A 21,948-nucleotide genomic window follows, 5' to 3' on the forward strand; every position below is an offset into this window, starting at 1 on the left:
AGGGCTTCTGTCTGAGAAATTAACACAGACCAACAGACAGGGCTTCTTTCTTAGAAATTAACACAGATCAACAGACAGAATCCTGACATCAAGAACATTCTTTCTGTTAGGCCTCCCCACAAGTAAGTTCCCCCAGCCCATTCATGCTTGCTTCTATCTCTCAGTTCTGCTCCTCTCTCTACTCTGTCTTCTCCCTCCAGGCAATACAATATATACTGTTTCCAATCAGACTCTTGATTCAATCAAAGACTCTTGATTCAATCAAAGGCAAGATTCAAGCAAAGGCACTTGACTGACTAAAACTCAATTAAAAAGAACAACAAAAAAATCCTACTTTGCTTGCCATTACACATGTGCAAAAATACTTATAGAAGACCTTTTCATGGTGGCAAAATATTGGAAATTGATGGGATGCCCATTAATTGGGGAATGGTTGAACAAACTGTGGTATATGAATGTAATGGTATACTATTGTGCAGTAAGAAATTATGAACAGGCAGATTTCAGAAAACCTTGAAAGACTTGTATGAACTGACACAAAATGAAATGAGCAAAACCAGGAAAATACTGTAAACAGTATCATCAACATTTTGTGATGATCAACTATGAATGACTCAGCTCTTCTCAGCAATACATTCATTCAAGGTAAGTACAAGACAAGTACAAAGGACTCACAAAGGAAAATGCTATCCATATCTGAACAGTGAACTGATGGACTCTGAATGCAGATCAAAATATATTTTCTCACTTTATTCTTTCTCTTCTTTTTTTCTTTTGATCTATTTCTTCTTTCACAGTGAAATATGGAAATATTCTTTACATGACAGCACATGTATAAACTATATCAAACTGCCTACCATTTTCAGAAGGGGGAGGGAAGGGAGAGGAGAAGAATTTGGAACTCAAAATATTATAAAAATGAATGTTAATAATTTATTTGACATGTAACTGGGGGAAAATAAAATTTAAAAAAATTTTTAAAGAGCCTAGACATCTTTTTCAAGAAATTATCAAGAAAAATTGCCCTAATATTCTACAACTGGAAGGTAAAATAGAAATTGAAAGAATCCACCAATCACCTCCTGAAAGAGATCCCAAAATGAATACTCCCAGGAATATTATAGCCAAATTCTAGTGCTCCCAGGTCAAGGAGAAAATATTGCAAACAGCCAAAAAGAAACAACTCAAATATTGTGGAGCCACAGTTAGGATAACACAAGATTTAGTAGTTTCTACATTAAAGGATTAGATGACTTGGAATATGATATTCTGGAGGGCAAATTAACTAAGTTTACAATCAAGAATCACCTACCCGGAAAATCTGAGTATAATCCTTCTAGGGGGAAATGGACATTCAATGAAATAGAAGTCTTTCAAGTTTTCCCAATGAAAAAATCAGAGCTGAACATAAAATTTAATTTTCAAATACAAGATTCAAAAGAAGCATAAAAAGTAAACAGGAAAGAGAAATTAAAAGGGATTTAATAAGGTTAAACAGTTTATATTCCCACATGGGAAAATACTTGTAACTCTTAAAAAATTTCTCATTATTAGAGCAATTAGAAGAAATGTATATAAACAGAGGGCATGGGTGTGAGTTGAATATGATGGGATGCTTACCTAAAAAAAAAAAAAATTAAGAGGTGAGAAAAAGGAATTCACTCAGAGAAGGTAAAAGGAAGTAGAATGGGGTAAATTATCTGACATAAAGGAGGCTTTTGAAGGAGAGGGAGATGAGGGAGGTAGGAGGGAGCACATGAACCTTATTCTCATCAGAATTGACTCAAAAAGGGAATAACATGCCCATTCAGTTGGGTAAAGAAATATATCTTACCCTACAGAAAAACCGGAGGGGAAAAATAAGAGGAGGAGGAGGAAGAGGGCTGATAGAGAGAAAGGTCAATTGGGGAGGTAAAAGTCAGATGCAAAACAACTTTGAGAATGTACAGTGTGAAAGGAGAGAGTAAAATAAACAGAAGGAAAAGAGGACTGAGGGAAATACACCTTTGTATTTGATAATAACTTTGAAAAAAAATACACCAAGTTTCTCTGATAAAGAACTCATTTCTCCATTATGAAGAGAAATGAGTCAAATGTATAGTAATAAGCACCATTTCTCAATTGATAAATGGTCAAAGGATATGAAAAGGAAGTTTTCAGAAAAAAAATCAAAGCTATCTGTATTTATATGAAAAAAAAATGCTCAAAATCACTACTGTCTCGAGAAGTCCAAACTTAAACAACTCTACCACCCCCCGCCTATTAGATTGGCTAATATGATAGAAAAGGAAAATGACAAATGTTGGAAGGAATGTGGGAAAATTAAGACATTAATGTACTGTTGGTTAAGTTGTATATTTATTTCATCATTTTCTCAAACAATTTAGAGCTATTCCCAAAGGGCTATAAAAGTATTCATACCTTCTGATGAAGCAATATCACTCATAGGTCTATATTCCGAAGAGATTAAAAAATAAATAGAAAGAAAAAAGACCTATATGTATTCATAGCAGCTATTTTAGCAGTGGCAAAAACTGGAAATTGAGGGGATGTGTACATCAATTTGGAATGGATGAACAAGTTATTGTATATGATTGTGGAATTACTATTGTGCTATAAGAAATAATGAGCAAGATGCCCTGAGAAAAACCTGGAAAAACTTAAATGAGTTGATGAAAGGTAAAATGAGCACAACCATGGGGATATTATAGACAATAACAATAAAAATGTGTGATGTTCAACTGTGAATGGCAGCTATTTGCAGCAATATAGTGATCCAAGACAATTCTGAAGGACTTATGATGAAAAGTTCTGTCCATCTAAAGAGAAGGAACTGGTAGAGTCTGAATGGAGATCAAAGCATACTCTTTCTTTATTTTTCTTGGACTTTTCTGTTTTCTTTTACAACAGGACTAACATGGAAATATGTTTTGCATGACTGCACAAGTATAACCTATATCAAATTGCTTGCCTTCTCAATGAGGTGGAGAGGAGAGGGTGTGAGGGAGAGGATTTGGAACTCAAAAAGTTTTTTAAACTAATGTCAAAAATTGTTTTTACATGTAATTAGGAGAAAACAAAATATTAGATGTAATTTTTAAAATTTAGATGCTACAGTATTTGGTGTATATAGATTTAGAATTGATATTACTTCATTGTCTATGATATCTTTTGTCATAGTTTCCCTGTTTATCTTTTTTAATTAATTCTATTTTAGCTTTAACTTTGAGATCATGACTGCTAGCCCTGCTTTTTTTTTTAACACATCAGCTGAAGCAAAATCAATTCTACTCCATCCCTTTATACTAACTCTGTATCTCTTATTTTTAAATGTTTCTTGATTCTGATTTTTAATCCATTCTGCTATCCATTTCTTTTGTATGGGTGATTTAATCCCATTCACATTCAAAGTTATAATTACTATTTGTGTATTTCCTTCCATTCTATTTTTTCTCAGTATTGTCCTTCTCAGACTCTCTTTTCACATTATCCCTCCCCAGTCTAGTTTAGTCTAACCACTCCCTCCCTTATTCATAACCTTTTAATGAATCCCATCTTTATCCTGTCTCCTTATTCTCCTATTCTGTATTCTACCTACTCCCTAGGAGACCCTCCCTTATTCTCTCCACCACCCTCTCAAATCTTAATCTATACACCCTTCTAAAAGTCCCTTCCTTATTCCATCCCCACACCTTATTTCTTTATAAATTAAAAGTTTTATACCCTTCCAAATGTCTATGTCGTTCCCTCTTTATCCTAAATATGAGAATAAGATTCCAGTACTGCCAGCCCTCCACCCCCTCCTCTTTCCTCTGTATAAGTTCTTCCTTTCATGCCTAATTTGTATAACTATTCCTTTTTACTTTATTTTATTCAATTTTGTTTAAAATCACCCCATCATACTCAGCTCAGCACCAACCTTTCTTCTAAACTATGTAAGTAATGACAGTATTAAGAATACTGATAACATTTTCACATATAAGGAAAATGTTTGAACTTATTAAGTGTCTTATAATTGGTCTTTAATGTTTCTCTACCTTATATTTCTCCTGATTTTTATAAGTCACATTTTCCATTGAGTTTTGGTCTTTTTGTCACAAATACCTGAAAGTCTTTCAGTTCATTAAATGTCCTTTTTTTTCATTCAGAATTATACTCATTTTTGCTGGGTAAGTTGTTCTTGGTTACAACCCTACCTACTTTGCTCTTCAAAATATAAACTTCAAAGACTTACAGTCTTTTAGAACAGAAGCTGCTAGGTCTTGTGTAATTCTGATTGTGACTCTGCAGTATTAAATTTTTTTTTCTTGTTGTCTGTAATATTTTCCCCTTAACCCAGTGTTATGGGAATGGAAATCTAAAGATCTTCCCTGTCCCTAGGCCCTTTGATAGGCTTAAATGACTCTAAGAACCTTTCCAGATTTGAAAATATACTCTGCCCCCTAATAGGCTGAATGTGGTCACCTGGAGCCTGTGGTGGGAGGCTTGTTTTTCAGGAATGCCCACACCTTGATACTTTGTGATTGGGCAGCTGTTGATCCCCCTGGCTTTGAAAACCCAGATGTTTGTGCTTCCCTCTTTTGTAACTGACTAGGTATGGATGTAATGGTCAGACAGCTGGAAGCCTGTCTCCTGTTTCTCTGTCTGCTTGTAACTTGCTTGTATTCTCTGAAGTTCAGGGTGATTATTTTTTTCCCCTGGACTAGGTAAATGATATATGTTTGATAAAAGCAAGATTGTTAACCCCTTTTGAGTTGCTTTCCTATAGAAAAGCAGATCTAAGAACTTGTGTTGGCAGTCACCCTGGGTATGCTAGGGTGCTTGCTGCTAAACCCAGAAGCTTTGAAACTTGACTAGGACATTCCTACTAGTTTTCATCCTGATATATTTTTTCAGGCAGGGATTGGTGGATCTTTTCTACTTTACTTTACCTTCTTTTTCTAGAACATTAGGGCAATTTTCCTTAATAATTTTGTGTAATATTGAATTTTTTTTAAATCATAAATTTCAGATAGTTCAACAATTCTTATGTTGTCTTCAGATTAGTTGTTTTACTGAGATGTTTTACATTCTTTTCTATTTTTTCATTCTTTGATCTTGTTTTATTATTTCTTGGGGTCTTATATCATTCATTTCCCTTACTCAATTCTAGTTTTTAAGGAGTAATTTTCTTCCTTAAGTTTTAATCTCTTTTTGAAAACTTTTTTAAGTTCTTCCAAGAACTCTTTGAACTTGTGACCATTTGATATTTCTCTTTTAGGTACTAGTGGCTTTTTAAAACTTCACTATTATCTTCTGAATATGAATCCAAATTGCATCCCCATAGTTGCTGTCTACAGTTGTGTTCTTTCTCCTTTGCTTACTCATTTTTACTTTTATTTTATTTTTGGCAGCTTATCAGGTTCTAGTCCTGAGGTGTGGGGAATGGTGCTCCAGGCTTCAGGTCCTCCTTACCACTATTTTCTGAGGTCTGTCTGGCATGCCCAATCTCTGGACTTCCTCTCCAACCTCCTGAGCCATAGCTACAGCCCCTAGCCACACTGTCCTGCAAACACTCATTCCCTGCAGTCCCTCCCTGAGCTCTCCCCTCAGCCCTACTCCTGAAACTAGGGACTCTGATTTCCCTGCAAGTGCCCACAGAAAGCAGGGTCCCTACCCCTCTGCTAACATACTCACTGGAAGTCTGTTTACTCCCTTTCAACCACACCTGTAACCTGTCTGATCAGCACAATTGTGCCTGGCAATGCAAGACTAAGGAGGGTCTTTCAATCTTCCCTAGTCTTCCATCTGACTCCCACATCATGAGGGAAGTGAAAGCTCCTGAGGTTGAGGCTATTTCCCCAGCTATTGTCAGGGCTTATTCTTTTGTTGATTCAGTGGAATCAGCCTGAAGGTTTCCACCACTGGAGATTGTCTTTCCTGAGGTCTTCTCAAATTGTCTTAAAAAGACAACTACTTTACCTCAACTTTTATTTCTGCCACTCTACATTTACTTTGAGGTAATGTTCTGTCTTATTTGTTACAGAAAATTTGGAGAGTCTGGAATACTGCTACTCCATCATCTTCCCAGAATCTTCTCAACCTTATCTATTACTGCAGAAGGCAATACCATCCTCCCGCTTTAGGCCAGCAACCTAGAAGTCATTCAGTCTCGCTCCCCACTCTACCCTCCCACCCACATGTCCAATCTGTTGCCAAGGCTTGCCTATTTCACCTTTGCAATGCCTCCTCAATGTATCCCCTTCTCCACTCTGGTACAGTCACCACTCTAGCACTGATCCTCATCACCTCATGCCTTAAATATTGCAATAGCCTGCTAGCAGGTATGCCAGGCTCTCTCCACTGTAATCCATTATCCATTCAGTCACTATGGGGAGCCAAGCCCACCAGGGACACCTGCCCTTCTGTGGCAGAGTCTGAGATAGTGGTAGAGAGGAGCCCTGCTGGCCAGCAGCAGAGCTGAGAAGGAAAATTTAGGTGAAAAGACAGATAAAAGATTACTTACCCAGAGGTTGACAATGATAAACGAGATGGGACTCCAGTATGGTGGAAAACAGAGTCAACTTTATTAAGCTGTGAGTCCAGTTTATATGGTGTAAAACTTCATAGTCATCATAAGCCACTGTCTTTGGGATTACACCATTTTCCTAGTTCCCACTTGCCTCATATGTGACAGCCATGTATTCTATCCTTGTTATCAGGGTACGAGTACCAGGCAAGATGTTCCAAACCTCCCTAGAACAGAATAGAGTGGTCCCAAGGCTTCTAGTTAATACTACATTGCAACATTATGCTAGTTTCCCCTGAGAACACTGAAAGCATCCTTGTTGCCAGGCTGGGAGTGCATACCACGCTTCTCACAGGGATGTGATGCCCATGACTGTAAGCCTTCCTGGGGGTTAGGGAACTAATCCGGGCCTGTTTAGTAGGGTCTTGTGCTGAGAGAGCTTATTCAGCCATCAGGGTCAGAGCCCCACTGGCTGTGGTCCTCAACAAGTCACTAAAGTGATTTTCCTAAAACACAGGTTTGATCCTGTTATCCCCTACTACATAAACTCCAGCTTTCTATTACATCTAGAAGCAAATACAAGCTGCTTTGTTTGGTATTCAAAGCCCTCACTGATCCTGTGACACTGGCCTCCTACCTGTTTCATGAATTAAACATGCTCTCTCTGCTCTGGCATTTTCTCTGGCTATCCCTCCTGCCTAAAATACTCTCTGTCCTCTGCTCTCACTACTGGCTTCCCTGGTTTCCTTTAAATCCCAACTAAAATCCCACCTTCTAAACTTTTCCTAATCCCTCTTAATTCCAGTGCTTTTCCTCTTTTAATTATTTCCTATTTATCTTGTATATAGCTTGCTTTTTATATATTTGTTTTCAAGCCTTCCCCATTCAATTGTAAGCTCCTTGAGGGGAGGGACTGTCTTTTCTCTTTCCCTCTTTTTGTATCCCTAGCACTAGCACAGTGCCTGGCACATAGTAGGTGCTTAATGTTTACTGATTGATTGACATTATATCCCACTCTCTCTTTTTCCCTAATGTCTGATAATGAAGTCTCCCTTTGATTTGCCAAGGTCAATACTTCTATATATGCCCTAGATGCCATCCCCTCTTATCCTCTTCAAGCAAATTAATTCCCTTCATCATCCCCTCCATCTCTCTAATCTTCATTCTTCCCCAAGCTATTGGATGCCTCCTTGTTGCCTGTGAACATGCCCAAATCTCCCCAAACCTTAAAAAAACCTTTGCTAGCCCCTACCATTTCTTCAAGCTATCATCCTATATTTCTCCTTTCTCACTCAGTCAAGCTCCTAGAAAAAGCTGTCTACACTCATTGCTTTCACCTTCTCCTCTCAGTCCCTCAACTCTGCTATTTCGTTTCCAACCTTACCATTCAACTGAAACTGCTTTCACCAAGATGATGAATGACCTTAGGTGTCAAATATATTTTTCTCATTCCTCATTCTTTGTGACTTCTCTACTGAATTCGACATTGTTGTTGGCCATTCACTCTCTCCTCTCTGGGATTTATGACATTCTCTTCTGATTGTCCTCCTATATATGTCTGATTTACTTCTCAATCTCTACTGATTCTTCTCTTCTCTCTGCATTCTCTCATAGTAAACTTACCACCCCTGTGAGTTTAATTATCATCTCAATGATGATGACTCAAAGATCTATATATCTAGATCAAGTCTCTTCCCTGAACTCAGGTACTATACACCAACTACTTATTGGAAATTTCAAAGTAGATGTCCTGGAGACATCTCAAACTCTATATTCAAAACATATCCAAAAGAGAATGTATTCTCTTTCACCCAAAACCCATTCCTCTTCCAAACTTCCCTATTTTTCCCAAAGGCACCAGAGTACTTCCATTTCCTCAGGACCTTACTATCAATGTCATCCTTGACTCATTAACCCACATATCTGAAAAGTTGCCAGATCTTACCACACCAGTTCTCAACTATGTACCCTTATCTACTTTATCAACCACTACTTTCATTCCAGGTCTCATCAACTACCCCCCAGGGTTGTTGTGAGAATAAAATGAGATATCTGTCAAGCATTTTGCAAATCTTAATGTGCTACATAAATGCTAACTAGTTATTATTAGCTATTATTATGTTAAGAGCAATTGTAATTATTTTCCATGCTTCAAGACTTTCTTCACTCCAGAAAATTCTCCACATAGCTACCAAAATTATTTTCCTTAAGCATAAATTTCATCACATCATTCCCCAACTAAACTCTGGTGGCTTCCTAGTTCCTCTACAATGGAACAGAAGTATTCTATTTAGTTCTAAAAGGTCTTCCCAACCTGGCCCCAAACTACATTTCCAGACTTATTATGCAGTTCCCCCACACACACCCTTATTCACAAAAAATACCCCATCTTTTATCTCCATGGCTTTACAATGGCTGCCTCCAGAGCCTGGAATACTCTTACTCCCCACTTAAACCTCATGGAATCATTCTCTTCTTTCAAAGCACATTTCCAGCCCCACTTTCTTCATGAAGTCTTTCGTTTGCCCCGTCAGATTATAAATCCCTTGAGGATGGGGACTATCTTTTGCCTTTTCTTTTTGGAAGGGTGGAAGCAAGGCAATTGAGGTTAAGTGACTTGCCCAAGGTCACACAGCTAGTACATGTGTCAAGAGTCTGAGACAAGATTTGAACTCAGGTCCTCCTGACTCCAGGGCTGGTGCTCTATTCACTGTGCCACCTAGCCACCCCTTTTGCCTCTTTTTTGTATTTCCCACATTTAGCACAGAGCCTGGCACATTGTAGGTGCTTATTAATAAACGATGACTTACTCAACCACAAGCATCCTACTCCCCTAAATACCTTGTATTTAACTACATCCTATTTGTATTTTTCCTTCTTGCATTTATTCTATTCTATACCCTATATAGTACATATTATGTATGTGCCTTTTTTCTCTTCATTAGAATATAAGCTTCTTATGTGTAGGGACTGATCACTAAATTGTATTTGTATCTGCAGCACCTAGCACCATGCCCATTTAATTAACTGAATTAATAACTTCAAGTTGATTGATTTTCTCTGCCTCCCTTTCCAGTTTCTTCTTCAGCTGAGCTTTCTCATTTTCAAGCTTGCTTATCTTATCAGGTCTGTATTTAGCTTGTTTCAAACAGATCCAATATTCTCTGAACATCAAAGTTTTTTGGCAAAACTACAACATCTTGCTTTGATTCTTGATAACAAATCTGACCTTCATGGCATTATTTGTTTTTTGATGGTAGTTGATTAGACATCAGCTTCCTCGGAACCAAATGATAATACATGTTGAGTGCACTTAACATTGATGCATATCTGGTCCACATTTATTGTAGAATGAAATGCCAAGCCACTCTGATACCTTTAACAAGCAAATCCCAAATGGGGTCATAAAGAGTTGGACACAACTGAAATGATTAAACAACAACAGTACATATTTATATCAGAAAAATAGTTATGTTTCTCTAGTTGTGTTTTTTTTTTCTTCTTAGAAATATTTTCACATCATCATAAACTTGAAGGAAATAAAAAATATAAACATTTTCTTACTTAAAAATTAACAGAGAATGAGAATTGCAATGCATTATGAATCTATTATGTACAACTTGGGGTTTTCTTTAAGTATATTGCATTTTAACTCAGTGGTCCCCATCCTCCATGTTTCTTTGTGTCCTTTCCTGAACTTCCTTCTATTTATTTTCTGTATTTTTGTTTCATTAAGGCTGTTATTATTTTTTCTTTTTTGACATCATTATCACTAGTCTCCCTCAACTCCCTCTCAAGCAACAAAATACATGACCTCCCTTGTAAAAGATAACTATAATTCGACAAAACAAACTGAAATATTAGTATTATATGAAAATGTAAATTTCACTCTATACATCAACTCTTATCATCAGCAGTCTTCTGTAGTCATGGTTGTTTAATTTCTTAAGTTTTTCAAAGATGTTTTCCATTATAGTGTTGTAGTCATTATATAAATTTTTCTGCTGGTTCTGCTAACATCATTCTTTATTAGTTCATACAAATTTTCCCAGGTGTTTAAGTACATCCCTTTTGTTATTTCTCATAATGCTATTTCATTACATTCATATACCATATTTTTTTAGGCATTCCCTATTTGCCAAAATGAATAGTAACCCACTTTGTTTTCATTTCTTTGCTACCAAAAATAAAGACCAAACCAAAAAAATGCTGCAATAAATATTTGTGCAAAAATGAGTACTTCCAATTTATCAATGATCTCATTGTAAATATATGCTAGAAGTTGTATCACTGGGTGAAAGAGCTATAATTAAGTGGCTTTAGTATATAGTTCCAACTTGTTTCCAAGAAAGGTTGAATCAATCCTAAAGCCCTTCCAACAATTATCATTATACTTTTTGTCATCTTTGGAAATCTGGTATGCATGAGATAAAACTACAGAGTTATTCTAATTTTTATTTACCTTATTAGTGATATGGAGTATTTTATGTGATTATCGGCAGTTTGTCTTTTTTCTTTTGAGAACTGTTAAATATCATTTAACTCTCTAATTTTTCTATTCTTGCCTATTTATGGGAAACTTCTGTTTGTCATTATTAAAGTTCATCTTTCTTATTTATAGGAAATCTCATTTGAATTTCCCCTCTTTAGATCACTATGGAAAGAGGGACATCTCCCTTCCTTTAAAGGAGCAATCTGGAAGAAGTGTAGCAAAAAGCAGCAGCATTCAACAAAAGCAGCAACATTCAACAAAAGCATCAACATTCAACAATCTCCATACAAGCAAAATTCATTATTCTCAAAGACAAGACACACAGAGACAACCTAAAGAGGAAAGGGAAGGAGACAGCCATTTCTATTGTGCCTACCTTGTGCCAGGAACTGTACAAGCACTTTTAAAAATATTATCTCATGTGATCCTCCCAACAACCCTGGAGGGTGAGTGCTGTTATTATCCTCATTTTACAGTTGAGAACACTGAGGCAGAGATTAAATGACTTGCCCAGGGTCATACATCTAGTGTTATAAACTGTATTTTAACTCAGGTCTTCCTGAATCCAGGCCCAGTATTCACTGAATACCCTACCTGATTATACGTCTCCATGAAAACAACAACAAAACAAGCTTAACACCATAACACAGGGAATACTAAAAGAAAACTGTCCAGAACATCAAACACAGAAGAAAAAGTGTTAATCAAAAGAATCCACAGATCTCCAGGAGGTAGAAGGAACCCTATACCATAAGCTCTAAAACATACATTAGTTAAATTCAACCATTCCACCGGCAAACAACAAATTCTGCAAGCAACCAGGAGAAAGATATTAAAATTTAAAGGAAAGGAAAACTGAACATCTATCACATGACTATCCTGCACCAATCAGAAACTGCAGGAAGGAAAGCATTCAAGATGCAAGTCAAAGTAGAGGAAAAATCAAATCAGAGACTAAAAAGAAGGGAAAATAACTCCTGTAGTCTCTCAAGAAAAAGAAAACCTAGAAGAGAATGGGAAAAGAGGGAAAGGGGAGAGATCGAAAAAGAGGAAAAGAAAGGAGGAAATATGATTGAGGGATGAGAATGGGGTGCCAGTGATGAAAGCTCCTATGGGAAAAGAGAAATATCCTATAAAGAGAGAAAGGGGTCTTACAATGGGTTTTATATGTAAGGATTTGGTGCTTAGAAAGACCATTTGTCATGCTTCAGAAGAAGGGAAATCACTACTCCTGTGGACAGCCAACTTCCACTAATGGAAAGGCATGAACTCAGGGAAGAAATTTTGAAGCAAATCAGAAAAATGGCTAAAGGGAGAACAAAGGTCAATACTGAACAATCAGGATCATAGGGAGATTCCTACCACCGGACAATATCCTATCATCTGCAAGAGGTGGTATTTTGGGGGCGGCTAGATGGTGCAGTGAATAGAGCACCAGCCCTGGAGTCAGGAAGACCTGAGTTCAAATCCGGCCTCAGACACTTAACACAAAAACTAGTGTGACCCTGGGCAAGTCACTTAACCCCAACCGCCTTCCAAAAAGAAAAAAAAAAGAGGTGATATTTCTAAGCATGAGGCACAACAAAAAAGGGAGGGGCAGGGCCATATCTACAAAGCAATAACAGAAACTGTTTAGAAAAAAAAAAACCTAACATAGGAACCTCAAAAGTTTTATTTCCAATAGGAATACACAGTCCAAAGAATGACTAAAAAAGTAAAAGAATCATGAACCAAATAACAAAAAACTACAACTAACAGGAAGAGAAGCTAAATAATGAAGAAAAGAAATCATCAATAGAAAAAAGTACAGAAAACAAAGTAATTTAAACTATCAAAACAAGTTGAAGGAGAAGAGAGTATGGGAATTTTATTTGATTAATATCTAAAAGGGAAAAAAGAAGTAACTTGATAAAAGCAAGCAAGAAAAAGGAACTAAAAAGCAAATTCTCCAAAATAGAGAAAGGGATAACAAGCAAGGGAGGTTTAAGGATGAGGGAAAGAAATCAAGTAAGAACAGAAGTGATTTAAAATAGATTAAGCTAAAATAAGTGAAGAGACTAAATTCTGTGTTTTCAAATGAAGAGGGGAAATTTTTTAATTAGGAAAAAAACAATATCTGAGACAAATGGTGGACATTAGAAATAACCTCATAAGTCTAGTAACTTTTGGTGAGAATGGATCCAACAAAAAAGAGTGACAGATTTGGATAAGAAAATAAACCTCACAATCTGTTGTTTGTAAGAAACACATTTTAGGAACAAACACATACACAGAATAAAAACGATGGGCTGGGAAAAAATTTACTATGCATCAAGTCAATCCAATATAACAAGATTTGTAATCATGCTATCAGACAAAACAAAAGCAAACATTCAAAATAGAAAATGGGATAAACAAGGAAACTACATTATGCTCAAAGAAACAATAAACAAATTCAATATTGAACTTACATGCTCCAAATATTTGAGCATCATAAAAGATTTATGAGAAGACATACAAAGTAACACAATAGTGGCAGGGGATTCCAATGTCCCTCTCTTAGTTTTGGATAAGTCTAACAGAAATTTATAAACAAAAAGGAATATGCAGAATTGAACAAATTGCTGAGGAAACTAGAGCTAAGAGGCATGGCATCATCTAAATAAACTGCTAAAGAATATACATATATGAATATGTAATTATACATATATATGCACATATATACACTCTCTCAGCACTACATAAAACCTTTTTAAAAAACCACCCAAGAATTTGATAGAACAAAAATACTGCAAACAAATACAAAAGGGAACAAACAGGATATACATAAATATTATACACACAAATATATTGAAGTACAGAGATCTATTCATATAAGTGAGTGGTTCAAAGAACAAGTCATAAAAACAAGAAAATGATAAAAATTTAAACAACATATAAAAATTTCTGGGATACAGCTAAAGCAATCCTTAAGAATAAAAAGCATACCCCTAAAAACATACTTCATCAAAACAGAGAGAGGATTGATATATTCATATATTTAAAAGAAATAGGAAGCCAATAAATAAACCTAAAATAAGCACAAAAGGGATCATTAAAAAATAAAAGAAAATAAACTGAAAAAACCTATAGAAATGATAAAACTAAAAACTGTCTTTTTAAGACAGAAAATTGATAAAACTTCAGCCAATCTGATTAAAAGGGCAGAAAAACAACAAATTAACAAAATATCAAAGTAGCAAGGTGAAATCACAACAAAATCAGAATCATATGCCCAGTTAAATGCTAACAAAACTGAGAACAACAAAGAAACAGAAAACACCAAAAAATTGAGATTATATATGTGTGTGTATACATGCATATACTTATATACATATAATGTGTGGATATATATATACACACATATACATATACATACATATATACACACATACATACATATATATGTCAAATACCCAAACTGACAGAAGACCAAACAGAGATCTTAAATAACCCAATCTCAGAAAAGTAAATATATCTAACTGTAAAGAGAATACCCAAAATAAATAACTCCCAATCCTGATGGATTCACAGGACAACTGTTTTTAACTTTAAGGAATAATTAGTACCTGTACTACACAAATCATCCTTAAGAGAATCAAAATTATGTACCTTGGACCCAAAATCAACATAACATAACAATGAAAAAGAATTAGAAACATCTACACACACACACACACACACACACACTGAATGCTCTTCCATATTTCTATTACACACAGTATCAGAAATATTAACAGTTGCATTGAGACAAGAAACATATTACAAACAATAATAGCAGAAATGAAGAGTTCAAAATATTATTTGAGATGTTAATACATCCTAGAAACCCAACAGTCTCATAACAAAAACTGAGACAATAGTTGAATTTAGCAAAGTTGCAGGAACAAGATTAACTGATAAAAATCATTAATAATATTACCAATTGTTAGTTCTTTGACTTTTTTCTCCCAGTTAGAGCTTCCTTGGGTCTAAAATGAGGGGCTTAGACTAGAAAGCTCTGAGGTCCCATAGTTAACTATGTAGTTAACTCTCAACATACATCAGAGAAGTGATGAGCCTGGTAGGACAAGGCATTCAAGGGTCCAGGTGTCAGTTTGTAATCAAATACTAATTCTATTCATCCATAGACACTGAATCAGCACTGGGAAGGGCACTGGGGAAATTACAAATTGCTCTCACTTCCTTCAAGACCTAAATAAAACCGTGCCTTCTACAGGAAGCCTTTCCCCAATCCCTTTTGATTCTAGAGTCTTCCCTCTGCTCATCATTTCCTATGTATCCTGAATAGAGCTTGTCTGTACATATTTGTTTTCTTTTTTCTCTCCCATGATGCTCAGTTCCTTGAGGACAGGTACTATTTTTTGCCTTTTTTTGTATCCCCAGAGTTTAGCACAATACCTGGCACATAGTAGACACTTAATAAATGTTTAATGATTGATTAAAATAATATAGGGAGTCTTCAAATAAGAAAGGGAGCTCAGAGTCTAGAAAGGAAGACAGGACAAATAGACAAATAAGTATAAAAAATGAAAAGCATATAAGAAGCAGAAACAACACCCAAGTTCAAGGGTACATATGGAAAGGAGGGCAAGGGAAAAGTGGTTCAGTGAACAGTTTTTGACATAGATCAGGCACTTTAAAAGGTAATTTGTTCATTAATTTGAGAAGTGGTGTTTGAGTGGGGCTTTCAATGTAGGGTAAGACTCCAATGAGAAGGGAGTGAGAGAGTATGAATACCGAAAACAATGGAAGCAAGTAGGTAGAACGCATGTACTGAGGAGGGGGCGACCAATTTGGCTGAAAAACAGCAAATAGTGAAAAGATCTGTGAAATAAACATGGAATGATTCCAAATTGTCAAGTCTGGAATTCCAAGACAAGTTTTGAACTTCACTCAGCAGGGAACCAAAGGAACCAAACCAACTCTGCTTTATGAACAGCATTCATTTTGTGACCTACAAGTTCTCTATTCCTGTAAAGCTTTGTTCATATCATTTCAAGGAAATATAATTAGTACCCTTCAATGTTGTCATACTGAAACACCTTTGTTGCTCAAGATTATATAACTTAATTTGCTCCTCATCATTGATTATAGGAAAGCTGTTTTATCTTTCAATGTCCTTGTGCCTACCAAAGGGCTTCAGATTTGATTTGTTATATAACTGCATGCCGTGCTAATAAATTGATTTACCCAGATTGTCATTGTCATTCAGTCATGTCTAACTCTTCATGACCCCATGGACAATAACTGTCTGTGCAATTTTCTTGGTCCTTTTTGTCTTCACCTGGAAGAATTTACAATGGATATATGCTCATCTTCTCAAGGGTATGCAGAAAACCCTCCTTTTCGCTCAAATATTTTAGTTTCCATTTAAAAAAATAATCCTCTCTGGTCCAGTACTTACAGTACTCAGTATTGAGACCAGTGAAGATAATGGCTATCATCAACTTTAGCTTCATCAGAGAGGACACAAAGTTTCCAAATCAAAGATCTAGTGGTACCTTTCCCAGGTAGAATATTTTTGTTTCATTTTGCCTGCGGTCACTCGATCTGTTTCCCTAAAGCACACACACATTCTTCGACAATTGTCTTTCTGTGACCAAAAGACAACTGTGTACTACTTTGGAAGCAGCTGAATATTGTCCTTTGGTGAGATTATTAAGCCTTTAGTCTCTCTAACCAAAGACCAAATTCCAGAGCCCCTAAACCTTGAACCACAACATCTTACTGTCCTTGCTGAACTCAAGCAAGCCGGTCTATCAGTTCCAATGCTTAGGCTCCCAGATTACATCAAACCTTTTTTATCTGTTTGTACATGAATATATTGCTTCTGGTTTCCTATCTCAAATGTTCTGACCCTCCTCTGACTCCATCTGAATATCTGCAAATTGATTTTATATGCTTGCCACTATAAAGTCTGTCTTGTTGTAGTCTAGCCAAATTGATGGGTTGAGGCATTTCGTGGTCCTAAAGTTATAGCAAACTTTGTTGTTAAAATCATTCTTAAAGATATTGTATAGGGACGGCTGGGTGGTGCAGTGAATAGAGCACCAGCCCTGGAGTCAGGAGGACCCGAGTTCAAATCCGCCCTCAGCCACTTAACAAAAACTAGCCATGTGACCTTAGGCAAGTCGCTTAACCCCAATTGCCCTCCAAAAAGCAAAAAAATTAATAAATAAACCAACAAAGTCTATGTATCATTGCTAGGAGGAGATACTTCTGTTGCTTCTCAAATATAGGAATTGGAAAATAGATTGAAGGAACTTCATGAAGCAGGAACTGCAATACAGACCAGACTTCTGACTTTCCATGATGACTTCCATGCTGTACATAACATTTGCATCAAAAATTTCCAGCAGAACTCAACCTGCCTGTGCAGGCCCATTCCAGTATTGTTGAGCACCGTGATTTCAATCAAGATCAGAGAAAAAGACCCTTGGATGTCCCATGCCCATATATGCTCCTTACCATTTCATGTGTGAGCCACGCATCTGATACTATCACCTGGTATTTCTCCTTCCCCGGGTAACTCTGTACATGAGAACTCTAGATCAAAAAACCCTTTAACAGTAATTGTGGGAATAAAAAATCACCAACTATGGGGAAAAATACTTCTACTATCATTTGCTTCGTGCCTAATAATCATACTTATTTTATGCTTTCAACCTCTCATATGTCTTTGCTGTTGTTCAGTTCTCGTGCTATGACCAGTTGTTCTTCCCACGCAGAAAGGAAGACTGGGAAGGTCTTAATACCATTAGTAAGCTTCATGGTGAAGTAGCATGTGCTTTATATCATCTTAAAGCATCGGGTATCATGGATGTGGGACATGCCACCATATTCAACAAAGGGAACCTGATCCTTGGATGACATTCCTGTTACTCCAAATGATCCTCTATAAGTAGACAAGCCCGAAGGACCTAACCTGGACTTTCTGCACCTTTTATATAGGCTTTGTCATTTACATAATCACAAGAGAACTGTAAGGATACTAAACCAAGGCCAATCACTTTTTCCCAGCTTTATCACAATTATTTAAACTATAAAACTTAATGAGACTATAGTTCTCCACAAGACTAGGATGATCTCACTAACAGTAGATACTCCTCTTCCAAATTTTATTTTCTGTATTGTCAGAAACAGAACCCCAAGCAATTCACTGAACTTGGGGACTGTTCACAAATGCACATAACATCTTCTTTCCCCAAATACTGAAAACAAGGAATCATCTATGCCAGAAGCACCATTTGTAACAAAATAGAAAAAAGGTGGATTATAAACCTAAATATACCAGTTTCACAAATCTTACTTATGATTATTCTAGTCTTACTGGTTATGACACAAAGTTTGGAATGAAAACACTACCCCCTCCCTGCAATTCCTCTCTTTCATATTTCACATGAGGGTTAAGAATTCTTCATCTGTTTTATGTCTGCAGGAAAAGAGCTTATACCATTTTTCCCTCAAATTGGTTTGCGACATGTAGGATCACTCATTTATTCCCACCAGTATCAGTTTTTGATCATTCTATAGGACTGGGGAATACATTTCCCTAGAAATTTAGGAGTATGGTAACATAAGCACCAAAGGCATATATGAGAAACCCTGTAAAGGAACATAGACCAGGTTTTAAGTCCCTCTGGCCCATAATTCCATGCATGCACTGGGGCTTCCATCCAACAGGTTATATCAGAAATCAATTGCCTAAACAAGATGCAGATAGCCCCTGGTGGGACTCCTTATTCTGGTTTTCTTGGCTATTCTCCCAGTTACAAGGAGTAGGCATATTGACTACCATTCAATGGGTTCTTATTATCCTCATAATTGTCTTTTGGCTTTGTGTTAGATGTATTACTTACTAAAGACTACTCAAAAATAATTTCTAACAACCTGATAATGGTTCAAAATGCCACTCCTGAATATACAATGCACCTTGTGCAGCTGGCATTCCCCAAGGACCAAAGGGGAAGGAACCAAACCAACTCCATGTTGTGAGCAGCATCTATTTTGTCACGTACAGTTCTACATTCCCATAAAAGCTTAGTTCATATGATTTCAGGGAAATAACTGTGAAATGTTCGGTGCACCTTGTGATTAGTACCTTTTTTGTCACTCTTTGGTGAGAGAGAAGAAAAGCTTTTGTTGCTCAAGATCATATAACTTAATTTGCTCCTCATTACTGATTACAAGAAAGTTGTGTTATCCATCATTCGGTGTCCTTATGCCTACCGAGGGACCCTGGAACCAATGTCATGCAACTGCAGGCTTTGCATAAACTGATTTGCTTGGATTACACTTCCTCAGTCTTAATCAATTTTACTCTCAACAGAACTGAAGGGCTTTAAGCAAAAGGTCATGGATTTAAGAGACAAAGAGCTTCTGAGGTCCTCTAGTCAAACACGGACCAGTGAAGGCAAAGTCTTGCCCGAGATGGCCCAGCAGTAAGCAGCAGAGCTGGGAAACGACCACTGGTCCTTGGCCTCCAACCCCAGAGCCGCTTCCTTCACCTGCCCACGGGGCTCCTTTGAAGACTGCTACAGTATTCCTTTCCCCACAGTATAGCCTCCAGTCTTTTCACCACCCAGGTGCCCTTCTGGGAATGCTCTAGGTACTTTATATTCTTCTTTCAGTGCAGTACCCAGAACTAAACACAACTCCACTGAGGTGGGCTGGAGGCACAGCAAGGAGACCAGTCTAAGGAAAGGCAAGGATTCACATTGGTGACCAGGGACATGCCAAGCTTGGCACAAGGGTTCTTGCTTCCACTTAAGGCTCAGGGGCAAGGAAGTCCTCAGATGAAAGAAGAGATTCTAAGAAAGTAAGCTCAGTCAGGCAGCTATGTCTACATGTCATGGAACAAAAGGTAAATGGCTAAAGGCCAATAGAGATCTGAGGTGACAACTCTCTTAGACTCTCCTGGACTAGAGTGGCTGGCATGGTATCAGAGACCACCTTACTGACACTGTGGCAATCTGAGGGGCCTTTTTATCAGGGATACTTCTGGCAAATTCAGACCTGTACAGATGAAAGCCTGGATTAAGACCAGGTTTTCTCCACATAAAATTAATCTGCCTCTTTCAAACTTCCTCCTACTCAATAAACTACAGTGGTTCCCTATTATTTCCAAGATCAAATAGAGTTCTCTGGTTGTCATTCAAAGTTCTTCACAACCTGGCTCCTTCCTACCTTTCTTGACTCTATTCCCCTTCATATGCCTTGTAATAATCCTGCACTGACCTTTCTGCTGTTGCTCATGCCTATGCCCTGGCTACCCCCCAGACCCAGAGTGCCCTCCTTGCTGCGCTCTGGCTCCCTCAAGACTCAGTGGCAATGCTACCTTCTGCCTTTCAACATCCTCCAAGATGCTAGAGCTGTCCTATCCATCTCCTCTCTTAGTAACCTGCATACATGGTACTTCTCCCCACTAGAATATAAGCTCCTTGAGAGAAGGATTATTTTTGTCTTTCTTGATACCCTTAGTTTAGCACAGGGCTTGATCCACAATAAGTGCTTAATAAATGATGGCTACTTAACTGGAAGCAATATGAAACTGACCTGAAAGGGGGAAACAGTGAAGGAAAGTGGGCCTGCTAAAAAGCCAGGAGAGGCCAGAAGCACAGGGAAGGGGAGCTGCTGCAAATCCTGCTTCAACAGGGCTTGAACAGAACCCGCTGCTTGATTCCTGGCCAGAGCTGCCCTTAGCTACCTCTTCACCTTCACCTCCACTAACCAACCCTTCTTCTGTCCTACTATTCAAGCAGCAGTCATCTGTCTCCGTCTCCCTCAGCTGTTGTTGTGGCCACTGCCACCCCAGCCTCAACACAGACACCTCATTCTCCTTTTCTTCGTCACCCCCTCCACCATCTCCACTGCCGTGACAACCTCATCTCCTTCTCAGGCACAACAAAACTACCATCGGGACTCAGAGGCCACCATCAACCAGAAGCACTACACCTTCTCCATGCACTGGTCCATGCCGTACTACTTTGACCAAGAGAAATTTGCCAAGTACTTCCTACATCAATCCCACGAGGAGAGGAAACATGCTGAGAAGCTGATGAAACTCCAAAACCAATGAGGTGACAGGCTCTTCCAGCAACATATCAAGAAGCCAGACCGAGACAACTAGGAGAGTGTGCTCTGTATTTGGGGAAAAAAATATCAGTCGTTACTGGAACTGCACAAACTGGCAACTGACAAAAATGACCCCCATTTTTGTGATTTCATCGAAACCCACTACCTGGATGAACAGATAAAGTCCATCAAACAAGTGGGTGATCATGTAACCAACTTGCGCAACATGAGGGCCCTCAATTTTGGCCTGGCCAAATATCTTTTTAACAGGCACACCCTTAGAGACAGTGAGAATAGAACTAAGACATCTGGGAACTCTGGGAATGCCTCCTACTGCCTGTCAGGGCACGTATATTTTGGTTGTCTGACCTTTCCATAATCCATACCAAAAAAAAAAAAAAACCCTATCATTATTTACATCCCAATAGTGACTTGGTACTGATGAAAAACTCTTTTGCGGAGGAGGGGGGGAGGGTGGCCCATGGGTTTGGAACATTGCACATAATGTCTGATTTTTTTTTTATGCACTGATCAGTTTTGAAGAATTTTCTTCTCTTTTTTTTTTCCTTTCAAAATTATTCATTATGAGAGATGGATCTCTGGGAGGGGGGAAATGGATAAAGGGAGAAATTAAGGAAATATAAAAATAACAATAAAATTCACTTTTTAAAGAAAGGAATTATTAGATCTCCCTTCTTTGTGGATTAGAGCGAGGAACACTACCTGTACCGTCAGGCTCAGCTAATGAAGTGCTGTTGAATTGAGGTTTTTTTTTTCTTTTCTTCTTCATTTTCAAGAATGGAACCTATCTAAAACACCTGAGAGTTCGGATGTTTAAGGGCCTGAGATGTTC

General features: G+C 37.5%; 1 long non-coding RNA gene and 1 pseudogene across 1 annotated transcript in view; both read left to right on the forward strand.

Moving 5' to 3' along the window:
* LOC138161045 (uncharacterized) overlaps positions 1-16,257 on the forward strand; it is a 142,786-nt gene extending 126,529 nt beyond the window's left edge. Inside the window, exon 4 of the long non-coding RNA XR_011168254.1 lies at positions 11,159-16,257. This is a non-coding gene — a long non-coding RNA (uncharacterized lncRNA). The remainder of the gene's footprint in view (positions 1-11,158) is intronic.
* A 3,119-nt stretch (positions 16,258-19,376) lies between these two features.
* LOC138160908 (ferritin heavy chain-like) lies at positions 19,377-21,474 on the forward strand (annotated as a pseudogene).
* The last annotated feature ends 474 nt before the right edge of the window (positions 21,475-21,948 follow it).

Source organism: Petaurus breviceps, unplaced genomic scaffold, assembly GCF_028583685.1.
Source record: "Petaurus breviceps papuanus isolate PSGF00001 unplaced genomic scaffold, PetGlider_PUasm1.0 183, whole genome shotgun sequence".
Classification (NCBI taxonomy): Eukaryota; Metazoa; Chordata; class Mammalia; order Diprotodontia; family Petauridae; genus Petaurus; species Petaurus breviceps.